The sequence below is a fragment of the Cupressus sempervirens genome, chromosome 6 (assembly GCF_028749045.1).
Source record: "Cupressus sempervirens isolate cs-2001-9-10 chromosome 6, ASM2874904v1, whole genome shotgun sequence".
In the NCBI taxonomy this organism is placed as follows: domain Eukaryota; kingdom Viridiplantae; phylum Streptophyta; class Pinopsida; order Cupressales; family Cupressaceae; genus Cupressus; species Cupressus sempervirens.
This window is the reverse complement of record NC_143123.1, coordinates 2249197-2261381: the sequence shown is the minus strand read 5'-3', so window position 1 is coordinate 2261381 and position 12185 is coordinate 2249197. Positions and strand designations below refer to the sequence as shown.

At 37.2% G+C, this 12185-nt stretch overlaps 1 protein-coding gene across 1 annotated transcript in view; it reads left to right on the top strand.

Annotated features, from left to right (window-relative positions):
* LOC149550684 (uncharacterized) overlaps positions 1-12185 on the top strand; it is a 139265-nt gene that overhangs the window by 83876 nt on the left and 43204 nt on the right. The gene's annotated exons all lie outside the window — the stretch shown is intronic.

Below are 12185 nucleotides of genomic sequence, written 5' to 3'. Positions count from 1 at the left end.
AGAAGCTCTGTACGGGCACATCTGGTCACTTTTACAGGTTCCATTTTTTTTGAAAGTGTGTATTTTTTCATCTACTTTCCACATCTAAAGTTAGGTTCTAGTGTTGTGTGGACCATTTTTTCACTTTCAGAATTAGGCCTTCTTTGGCATTATAAAGCTTCGGTTCTTTTTCAAATTTTTTGTAAATCTAAGCTATAGTGCTTAGGTGACAGATTTCAGCCTTATAAGGTAGTTGTAAAAGCAAAATTAGAAAGTCCACTTTGTTCATTTTTGACAAGTGGCCCATTGTAAACGCACTACTTATAAAGTGCCAAAGCATCTCTTGTGGGGGGGTCTTTTGATTGAGTGAAAATGGGGGGTGTGTACTGTGTTTTTGTGTCTCTCTATTTTGTGCTATTTTCATTTCTGCATCATGGGTTTTAAATGTCCTATTAACTTCACGCAACTATTCTACATGGAAAGATATTGCATGGAGTAGATTAATGGAAAAAGGATTTAGTCTTTATGTAGATAGTATAATTACCAAACCTACTGATGCTAAAGAACTCATTGATTGGAAAAATCAAGATCGACAAGCTTTAGGTGTTATCAGGAGTTGTGTACATAGCGATCTTCTCTTCCACATTAAAAACTGTTCAAAATCTAAGGAAGCTTGGGATAAACTTGAACAGTTGTATGGTAAAGTGGATGAAGAAAAAGGATTTCAAATTGAAGATGATCTACTTCTCTTGGATCCTAAGAATTATGACACAATTCAAGATTACATCATCAAAGTCAATGAGTGTAGGGCACTTCTTAAAGATTGTGGAAATCCCACAAAGGATGACAGGTTGATTCATCACATCCTGAAGAGGCTACCTTCTGAGTATGCCAAATTTGTTTCGAGTTTTAATACTCACAGGTTAACCATGGGATCTACTTACCAAAAGCCTTCCTTTGACAAATTTGCAGACATGTTGATTGTTGAAAAATCTCACTTGGTGGATTTTGGACTTCTCAAGTCATCTAAGACAAAAGCCTTGGTGGCTAGTGATGATCACAAATCAAGTCAAGGGGAAAAAAACAACAACAACAAGAAGCAGAAAACATAATCTGAGATAGAACAATCCTCCTCTCAACAAGGCGGTTCTTCTTCAAACAAGAAGGGAAGTAATGAAAAGAAGGACAAACTCTTTTGTGCATATTGCAAAAAGCCAAATCATGACGAGCATCATTGCAAGACAAAAAGAATCGATGAGTTAGAAAATCTACTCAAGAAGAACAAGATTCAAGTGCCAGGTACTTCCAAGGATTCAGCTCCTACCTCTTTGAAAGGTAAAGGTCAAGCACTTATGGCCAACACAAGTTCTTCTTCGGAATGGATACTTGACTCAGGTGCCTCTTACCATATGGGTTCTTCAAGGGAAGACTTTTCTTCATTGAAGTAGTCAAAGGTACCACACATCTTCGTGGGAGATGATGCTAAGGTAGAAGCTGAAGGGAAAGGACATGTGGAAATGGAAGATGGGGAATTCAAAGATGTTCTCTACATTCCAAATCTAAGCTCTAATCTCCTCTCAGTTTACCAAATCACTCACCTTGGAGATGGTCATAAGGTTGAGTTCCTTCCAGATTCAATGATCGTGTGAAGTCTCAAAGATGATTCATTGGTAGTAGTGGGGAAAGTCAATGATGAGAAGAGGTTATACTCCTTCTCCCACTTTGTGCCTAAGAGTCCTTCTCAAGCCTTGTTAACTCACTCTACTTCACAAATCAACTTATGGCATGAGTAGTTTGGTCACCTTGACTTTTGCTCTCTTCAACAACTTTGCTCTAAACATATGGTCAAAGGTCTACCTAATATCATCTTTTCTAAGGGAGAATGTTCATCTTGTTTAGTGGATATGAATCTCAAGGAGAAGTATGATAAAAAAAAGTCTTCTTGAGCTCCAGTTGTTCTTTAGCTAGTTCACATGGTATTAGTAGGACCCTTTGTAGTGACTTCAGTCAGCCAAGGCCGCTACATACTCACATTTGTTGATGACTTTTCGAGATTCACTTGGGTCTTCTTCCTTCATCACAAGAATGAAGTAGTTCATAAGCTTCAAGCCTTCAAGGCTCATGTTGAACACAAGTCAAGTAAAGCCATCAAGGTACTAAGGGTGGACAATGAGAATAGATATGTTGACAGAAGACTCAAGAACTTTTGCAGAATTGAGGGGATTGATCTTCAGAACTCACCAGCATTTAGTTCGCACAAGACAGATGTTACAACTATGAGGATTAGGACTCTCAAGACCATGGCAAGTTTCATGATTAAGGCCAAGTCTCTTGATCCTACACTTGAAGTTGAAGCCATTAGCAGTGCTACTCACATACTTAATAGGTCTCTTCATCCAACCTTAGATGGCAAGACTCATTTTGAGGCATGGTGCGGCAGAAAACTGGTTGTGAGTCACCTTAGAGTCTTCGGTTGTCCAGCATGGGCTAACCTTTCTTCCAAGAGTTGTAAGGCACTAGCACCTAGGCCTTGTACCTTCATCGGTTATGAAGACAATGTGAAGGCTTGCAAACTGATGGATCCAGAGACACATGAGATTTTTGTGGTGAAGGATGTTCACTTTGAGGAAAGTTCACCCAGCTTGTCCTCTACTCCTCTCTGCACATCATACACCGTGGAAACTGATAGTGAGACCAGCGATAGTGCTTCAATAGGTTCAAACACATGGGGTTCTATCAACAGTTGCAGTGAGAGGTCACATCAGTCCAGTCCACATGCTTGCATTACCATAGTGAAAGGTCCAACACAACATGGTACATCTTGTCTTCCAACTCCAGCTTCACTTGACTTGGGAGACAGACTTGAGGACTTACATCTTCTCATTGATGATGATTCTTCTACAGTTGTTGTGAGGGATCACTATGACCCTCATGTCCATTCTCTACATGATCAATCTTCTCAAGTTGGTGTGATTGTGGATCCTTATGAACAACAATTAATGGATGTCTCTTTGTCAGTTGAGGAGACAGATGTTTTAGTGGAACAGGTTCAATAGACATCCTTGCCAGATCTGCATTCGTTCTTTTTAGCACAGTTGGAAGTGGAGAACTTCAGCATTAGCATAGGAATACTTGAGCAGGTTTTAGGGCCAACACACATCTTTAGGAGTGTACCTTTGGCATTGTTTCTTCCTAAGGGGAGGAACACCTTTCTACATTCATGGACCAGCTTCTTCATCCGAGCAGCTTTCACTTGTTGGCATTCTTCTTTTGGGGGGGGGGGGGGGGGGGGGGGGAGAGCCTATTCTGTCTCTCTTCCTTCTCTCATTCTCTTATGTATATATTGGATGTATGTCATAATGGGGGGGTCTTGACTACTCCATCCATTGATGCATCCTTATTTATCTCTCTTTTCGAGGGAGGGTTTTTCCCATGAGGTTTTCCCTCTTTCCTCACTTTATGGGAGATTGCATCTTCATTATGTACATGGGTACCTAACATGGCCTAGTAGCTGGGACCCATTATGCATCTTCCTCCTAGTTTGTAAGCTTAAGGGCATTCCCCTAAGTTGCACTTAAGGGGGGGTGTTGGTGTAAATAAGTATTTACTTATTACACTTACTTAAGTTTACTTAGATTAATGCATTAATTTATTATTTTGCATTATTTTATTATTTTTATTTGTGAGACACTTAGGAGTTTGCACACCTTTTCATTTGTCATGTTGACAACACAGGAGTACGCAACTCTATTTTAGCAGATGGTGTCTACAACACCGATTTGTGTCACACACCCTTGTAGGCTTATCCTCTCATCATCGCACATACTTCTGTGCTTAATAGAGGATAACCCATATCTAGTGGACATGATGTGCTTGGTTGTATGACACTTCATGGTGCTGATTACAAGACATTCTAGATGTATCTCAGAGGCCTTTATATACAGGCACTCCTAGTGTACTTTTACATTACATTGCATTAATTATAACATTGTCATTCTGATCATACTCTCTCTCTCTTTGGTCTACTATGTGCTTGTGTTTGAGTTCTTAGTTCCTGGGTGGATTTTGTCCTTAGGTAAATTCTTACAGTTTCAACACCTCATATTGAGGAAAACAAAGAAATAAGTAAAGTTGAACTGAGTGTGACCATTGTTGTCTCGAGCACTGATGCACCAACACAACTGAGTGGTGAAACTCCTTCACCAACTTGCAAAGTAGTGTCGAGTAGAAACACTCCTTCGCCGAGGAAAAGAGGAAAAATGATTAAGGATACTTCACCAAATATTAAAGTTAGTCTAGATGAAGTAATTGAGATGTCACAATTAGACTTGGAAAATCTCACCTTAGAGAAAACTATTTTTCTACAAGAGATTTGGCAAAGAGGAAATGACAAGAAGAGTTAAGGAGAGAGCTTAAGCAAAAGTAGGTACTCTATAATGTAAAGCATATTTTTTAAATTCTTTTGACACTAATACATTTGGGCCTAACTTGTGATGGCCACTCGTCACCCAAGCAACACCAACATGATTTGGTTGTCATTGGATGAGCGTCGAACTTTTGCTATTGCAAATTATGACAGCAAGGGAGTCTGTCACAATCGCGATGGATAAAGTTTTTGTGCCTTGGAACAAGAACATGATAAGAGTTAATTTTTACACCATCACAATTATTATGGAAAGTGAAAAAAAATTTTGTGGGAATGATGGCTAGCCATCGGCACATGTTGTCGCAATAGTGACTGGTATGTGACAACAATTCGGTGGGAGTGGTGGGTATATGACAACAATTCACTGGAAGTGATGGCTAGCCATCTAAAGAATCCATCACAATTGTGATGACTTGCTATATTAATTTTTAAAAATGGCTCAAAGTCATCTATGATGCTCTCATAGCTCATAGTAGATTCACACAATTAGTTGTCATGCAATCATAGGTTAAGATTGAGCTTCACTTGATTTCAAGAATAGTTTTTAATATTATCTACTAACTAGGGCCAACCACATGAAGATGGAAGCTTGTTTGCAACCCCCTCCCCCCAATATAAATTCCCTATTAACGTCTAAAATCTTTAAGAAAGGATTAATCTTTAAAGTACAAAAAAGGTTCCAGACCTACAAAAGTGACATCATTTTCCCATCTTTTGGTGCATCTCATTTTTTCGTTCCATCCAAAATAAGATCCTTCCACTTTGAATTGAGAATGTATGTGCAACTGCGTTCTATATGCATGGACAATATAAGGAGTTGAAAGAACCCACCACATTTACATTTTATTTAATAGGTCTATGCAAACCTCTAACAAAAATGCAAACTTGATGGATTTTTTCAGCTCCACTTGATTTTGTATGCATATGAATTGAGATTGCATATTGAACTATGGCATCTTTCTAAATTTCCTAAAAAAAATAGATTCAAACAGTTAGTTTTCATAAAATCATAGGTTAATGTTGAGCTTCACTTGGTTTTGAGAATACTTTAATATTCTCTACTAAGCAGGGCCAACCGCGTGAAGGTGGAGGCTCACTTGCCAACCCCCCCCCCCCCCCCCCCCCCCATAACATCTAAATTCCCCATTAACATTTAAAATATTTAAGAAATGATCAATCTTTAAAGTACAAAAAAAAAATTTAGGCCTACAAAGGTGACATCATTTTCCTATCTTCTGGTGCATGTCATTTTTCCATCACATCCAAAATAAGAATCTACCACTCTAAATCAAGAATGCACATGCAACTGCATTCTATATGCATAGACAATAGGAATAGCTAAAAAAATGAAGCATGATTACATTTATTTAATAGGTCTATTAAGTTTTTAAAATTATAGACCACCATGAACATTAAAACTCTAGTTTTTATGGCCAAAAGAATGTTTGTGATGGTTTATAACTTAAAATACCTAATTAAAGACCTTTAAGAAAAAATGCAAACCTGTTACATTTTTCAGCTGCCCCTGATGCCATATGCATATGAATTTAGATTGCATATTGAACTATGGCCTACTTCTATATTCCCTGAAACAAAGAGATTCATATAGTTAGTTGCCATGCAATTGGTGCAGGAGCACCTAGGTAGGCTAGTGGTAGACCTAGGGATTCTTAGGTGTTTTTTGCTTGTAGTGATGCAAGCCACGTCACTAGATCAATAAGAGGACTCAATTGGTCATAAGGTGTGGATAGGTAGGTTGGAAGAGCCCAAAATGGTAATGTTGCTCCTAGTTGCTCACAAATTGCTCATTTGGCTTTATAGAGCATTTTTGGGTTTGAAGGCTAAACAGGTAAAGTAAGTGTTTTAAGGACCTTATTAGGTGTTTGGTAACCATCTAATTCCTTTTTCATGGTTTGGTATCAATTGGAGCAAGTTTGAGAAGTAGATGCTCAAAATTGCAAAAATTGCTCATTCTTGCAAAAGTTGTCATTGACAACTTTTTGACAATTTTCTTGCAAAATGAGCAACTTTTTAGTTAGAGATTTTCAACTCTGAAAAATTTGGGAGTGCTCTTGGGGATCCTTTATAAGGTCATTTCCAGCCTTTTCACTCAGTTGGAGAAATATGGTTTTCCACTTGTACAAACTGAGCAAGCATATTTCCAATAACAATTTCTTGTTTTTGTGTTCTTGGTTTGAGTGTGGATTAAATTTTGTAGTCTTTGTGTTGGAAGAGTTACTAGTAGTTTTTTTAAGGTTATGTATATAGTTGATTGGGTATTTTGCAAATTTTGGTGTGGTTGGATTAATTTTTTTTTTTTTAAGCAGTCTGTTCTCCTGAGACAGACTATCTACACAAATGGAGTCATAGGGCCATTTCCCACCATAGGTACAATATAGTCATATGGGAAGATCCAATGAGAATTGAGGGCTATGTGTGTTGATGGGAGTTAATGAATAAGCTTGTGCTATCTAATTGATTTGCACCAGTTGAAGGAGTAGGATCTATTAGCTAGAATCTTTAGAGGCATAAGGTGTGTAGAAACCTTATTTGGTCAAGTAAATGACCTAGTGGAGACCCTAGAGAGCTTGGGGTTCAGAGTAAGTTAAAGACTTGGGAAAAGTAGTGGATGTCTATAGCTACTAGGGAATAAGTAGGTGAAACAAGTATGGTGACTAATGTAGAACTAGCCAAGGAAGTTGATGAACAGAGGGAGAAGAATAGGCTCCTTTTAGTAGCCTTGGAAGAGGTGAAGACAAAATTAGATGAAGTTGTTGATGCAGAAAAAAGGAAGGAAGAAGAAGACAATGAAAAGGGTAAGGAGGTAGTAGAGGAAGATGTTGTACTTGAACCTAAACTTGTCATGAATGAAGATCCCTTCTTAAAGGCTATCAAAACCCTAGGAGGAAAATCTTTGGAAGGTGTGCCATTTTTCAATGGAAAATGGATATAGATGTAATTATGGATTAGATAGATGGAATGGAGAATCATTTTGAATGTGAGGGGGTATCAAAGGCACAAAGAGTTGAAGTGGCTAATTCAAGGCTCAGAGGTTCAACTCTAACATGGTAGAAATATGTACAAGATGAAAGAGTCGACATGGGAAAGACTCCTATAGATAATTGGAATAATATGGTCACCAAAGTGAAGGAGAACTTTCTACTTGAGGACTTTGAGATCCAACTCCATAAAAGAAGACAAGGACTGAAGCAAAAAGATGTAACCTCCTATGTTGACAAATTTTAGAGGCTATGTCTAAGATCCAAAAAGCAAGAAGAAGAGCTAATCAAAGTGGCTAGATATTTAAGTGGTTTGAAGTGGAATATACAAGAGGATCTTATTTTGTGGGCACGTACCACTATCCAAAGGTTCCATCAGCTAGCTCTAAAGGTGGAGGAAAAGAATAAGAGGAAATGGGATTCCAATTTCAAAGATAGAGGCAAGGGCATAAATTAGAGAGGACAAAGAGGAGGCTACCAAAGTAGAGGTAATCAGCAGAAGAATCAAGGTGAGAACAATCTCACAGAGAAAACTAGTGACAACTCCTCAAGAGGTAGTTATAATCAAGGGAGAGGCAACCGAGAATGGTAAAATAGGGGAAGAGGACCAAGTAGATCTAACTCATACTCTAGAAGTATGAAATGTTATAACTGTGGTCAATTGGGCTATCCATCCTATAGATGCCTAGAGAAGCCTTCTTCCTCACACCAAGATAAAATAGTGGCATATATTGAAGAAGACAATTCAAGTTGTAAGGATACAGAAATAGACCACATAGAATCTGAAAAATATGATAATCTCATGTTTAGGACAGTACTGATCAAAAAACTAGCTCCCGATTAACCTAGACATAGAAGGGCCTTGTTTATGATAAAATGCAAAATCCTAGGAAAAGTGTACGAAGTGGTGGTGGATTCAAGGTCCACTAATAATGTGATATCAGAGGAGGTTGTTACTAAGTTGAAACTGAAGAAGACTCCCCATGACAACCCCTACAAGGTCACTTAGCTTAACAAAGGGCAGAGCATCTTGTTCAATGAGAAAGCTTGGGTGAATTTTTCCATTGCAGGGTACAAGGACATATTGTTGTGTGATGTTTTTCCCATGGATGCTTGTCATATTTTTCTAGGTAGGCCTTGAAAATTTGATAGGGAGGTTGTGTAGGATGGTAGGGCTAATGCCACAACCTTCAAAAAGGGAGGTAAGACCTTTAAAATTTAGTCTTTGTCGGAAGGGGAGGAATCACAGTCTAAAGTACCTAGTGTGTTGTTATGTAGTGGAAAAGAGTTTTTGAAGGACCTCAAACATGAGGAAAGCCAAGGATATGCAGTGATATTGAAGTCTACAGATGAAGAAAATTTAGTCAAGGAACTCTTACCAGTTGAAGTCCAAACTTTTCTTGAAAAATACAAGGACGTAGTGAGTGATGGTACTCCAGCTACCCTACCTCTTAGGAGAGTGATAGGACATCAAATTTACTTTGTTCCAAGTGCCTCCTTGCCAAATAAAGTAGCTTACAAGATCACTCCAGACTAGAACATGGAAGTGGCAAGACAAGTCCAAGAATTGTTAGACCAAGGTCTAATCCAAAAGAGCATAAGCCCTTGTACGATCCATGTGGTATTGGCATCCAAAAAGGGATAAAAATGGATGTTGTGCACTAATTGAAGGGCTATTAACTGAATTACAATCAGGTATAGGTTTCCCATACCAAGAACTGAAGACCTTATGGATTTTCTTGAAGGTGCCATGTATTTCACCAAGTTAGACTTGAAGAGTGGTTATCGCCAAATCAAGATAAAAAAGGGAGATGAATGGAAGACAACATCTAAGACTACTGGTGGTCTTTATCAATGTCTTGTGATTCCATTTTGCCTTTCCAATGCTCCTTGCATATTCATGAGGCTCGTGAATGAATTACTTGAGGACTTCACAGGTAGATTTGTGGTGGGATACTTAGATGATATACTCATCTACAGTAAGACTAAGGAGGACCATATTAAGCATGTAGAGGTAGTTTTGAAGAGACTTCATGAAGAGAAGTTAGCCATCAACCTTGAAAATTGTGACTTTTCAAGTATGAATTGGTGTATTTGGGCTTTGTGGTATCCAAGGGATCTTTGAAGATAGATAAGGAGAAGGTTCTTGCTATACTAAATTGGCCAACACCTACCACATCTACTAAGATAAGAAGTTTTCATGGACTATCCCAATTCTATAGGAAATTCATTAGGAATTTCAATGGTATTTGTGCACCTTTTCTTGATACTATAAAGGGTAGAGTCAAGTCAAAGTTTAAGTGGTTTTTAGAAGCTAAGAAGTCATTTGACATGTTGAAGAAACAAGTAGCTACTCAACCTATCCTGCAATTGCCTAGTTTTGAAAAACTATTCACCTTAGAATGTGATGCAAGTAGCTTAGTAGTAGGTGGGGTTTTGAGCCAAGAAGGTAGGCCAGTAGCCTTCTATAGTGAGAAACTTGATGAGGCCAAGAAGAAGTATCTATACTATGACCTAGATCTCTATGCCTTAGTTTAGTGTCATAGGAAGTGGAGACATAATTTTTTTCCCAAAGAAGTTGTTGTGTTTATAGATAATCAAGCTCTTAGCTTCATCAACACTCAAGAGAAACTGAGCAACATCTAATTGAAGTGGATGGAGTACTTGTAGGCCTTCACCTTAATAATCAAACACAAGAAGGAGGAATTGAAGAACTAAGTAGAAGGATAATGATAGTTCAAGAGATTTAGCTCCAAAGCATTAGGATAGAAAGCTTTAAGAACCTCTAAAAGGAAGATGAGGACTTTGTTGAAGCCTACAAGGTATGCATTAATTTTGAGAATCATTTTCATAGAAAATTTTTAGAGTATACCTTGCAAAATGGATTGTTATTCAAAGGTAACCAGTTGCATGTGCCAAGGGGTTCAATAAGAGAGAACCTAATACATGAGAAACATAATGGAAACTTGTTGGTAAATATATTGTTCTTTCCAATGTAACTCTTACATGCTCAAACCTGTGAGAAATAATTTGATACCAACAGTTGGATAATCTATCATGAGATCGATAGATTTCCTCTGAATTGAAAGGTACAGCTCCCTTATCAATGATATTCAATGAATTTGTTTGTTCCTAAACTAATTGGGTATGTTCTTAACCCGAGAATGGAAGAGAAAAAACAAGCTAGCCCTAAACAGAACTAACTCAGGCAGATTTTAGTTCCTAAACCTATCCAATGCCAAGAACCCACAATTCCTATGACTTCTTCATATCGATAATGCAATATGGATGCAAATTATGTGAATGCAATGAAGAAATGAAGATTTAATATTTAGATTTCTACAATAGGAATATATGCAAATACTTTGATCTACAACACATTCATTATTTGACATAAGATGCAAGATAATGTCCAAAACTGAATACAACAATGCTCTGATTGAATATATTCAAAAAATAAAACCCAAATCCTTTGATTTGAAGAAAAACTCTTCTTTGTTTTGAACACAACAAATACAATGCTCTAATTTTTATTTGCATGCAACTCTGGCCAAATCTATTACAAAAATCAATGCATGAAATGAAATGCATAAAAAAACTACTGTCTCCCCTCTACTCTAGCAATACCTACTCTTGCAAAAAAGAAGAACCCCTTCAAATGAAAAGGTTTTACAATAAATACATTCTCCAGCAGCCGTTTGGTTTGTTTCAGTGACTTATTTAGTTCTGTAACTGATCGTGTCTCTTTGACTTCTCATATTTTTCCTTTTGAAAACTAATATGCTTATTAACTTTTAAAGTTAATAATGATATATATTAACATATTTAAATTATATTTTAACAATTGACATTTAAATATGTTAAATCAATATCAAAATCTTTCCTTTGTTGAGCAGACAGCAAAATAAATACTGCTGCCAAGTAAAAATGGGTCATGTTTCGAGGGGCATATCTTTTGATTCCATTGTTGGATTGAACTCATCTTTGAATATGTTTTTCCAAATCTAATTATCTTCATTCTGACTAGAGTGATCAAAAAAATAATCACCGAGTCAAAAGATATGAGCTACTGAATGCTGGTCTATATGACTGTTGCAAAATCAGAATTGATAAAATAAAGTTTCCAGGCACTCTTCTTTCACATGCTATGTAACCCAAATGTCTTCAATTTGCCACTATGTTATCTTTCATGCTTACCATGTTTATTCCTTGCTGAATTTTGGAAGTGATTCTCTAGAATGCTTGTGGCGGAAAATCCCAAATGAAGGTTGAAAAGCGTACCAAGTTCTCAGTTTTCCACTTCTCTATTGTAGGTGAAATTCACACATTCTAGTAACAGCTGCACTTTGAAAATAATTAACATGCAATACTTCTTATTTGCTATCAGCTCACTGGCTATGAAACACTCTAATTCATCCTTTGTGAACATTTGACTTTTATCTGCTCCCTTTGTGGAAAACTCCAAACTGACTGCGAAAGGCGTAGCAAAAAATGAGTTTTCCACTTCATATTTAATGTCATGTTGATGTCCAAATCTTCAAGCAATAAATCATTATGAGATTACCATTCTTTGTTTAATCAATTAAGAGCTCTTTCCTATCTCTCTATTTTGGATTTAATGGTTTGTGGAAATTCCATTTTTGAGTGCGAAAAGTGCACCCAATCTTCAATTTTCCATTCTCATGTAGTGGGCACCATTTTGATGTAGATTGATTCCCAAATTATTTTTTTGGAGTGATCTTGATACTAGACCCCATATATCTTCATTTTGAATTGAGATT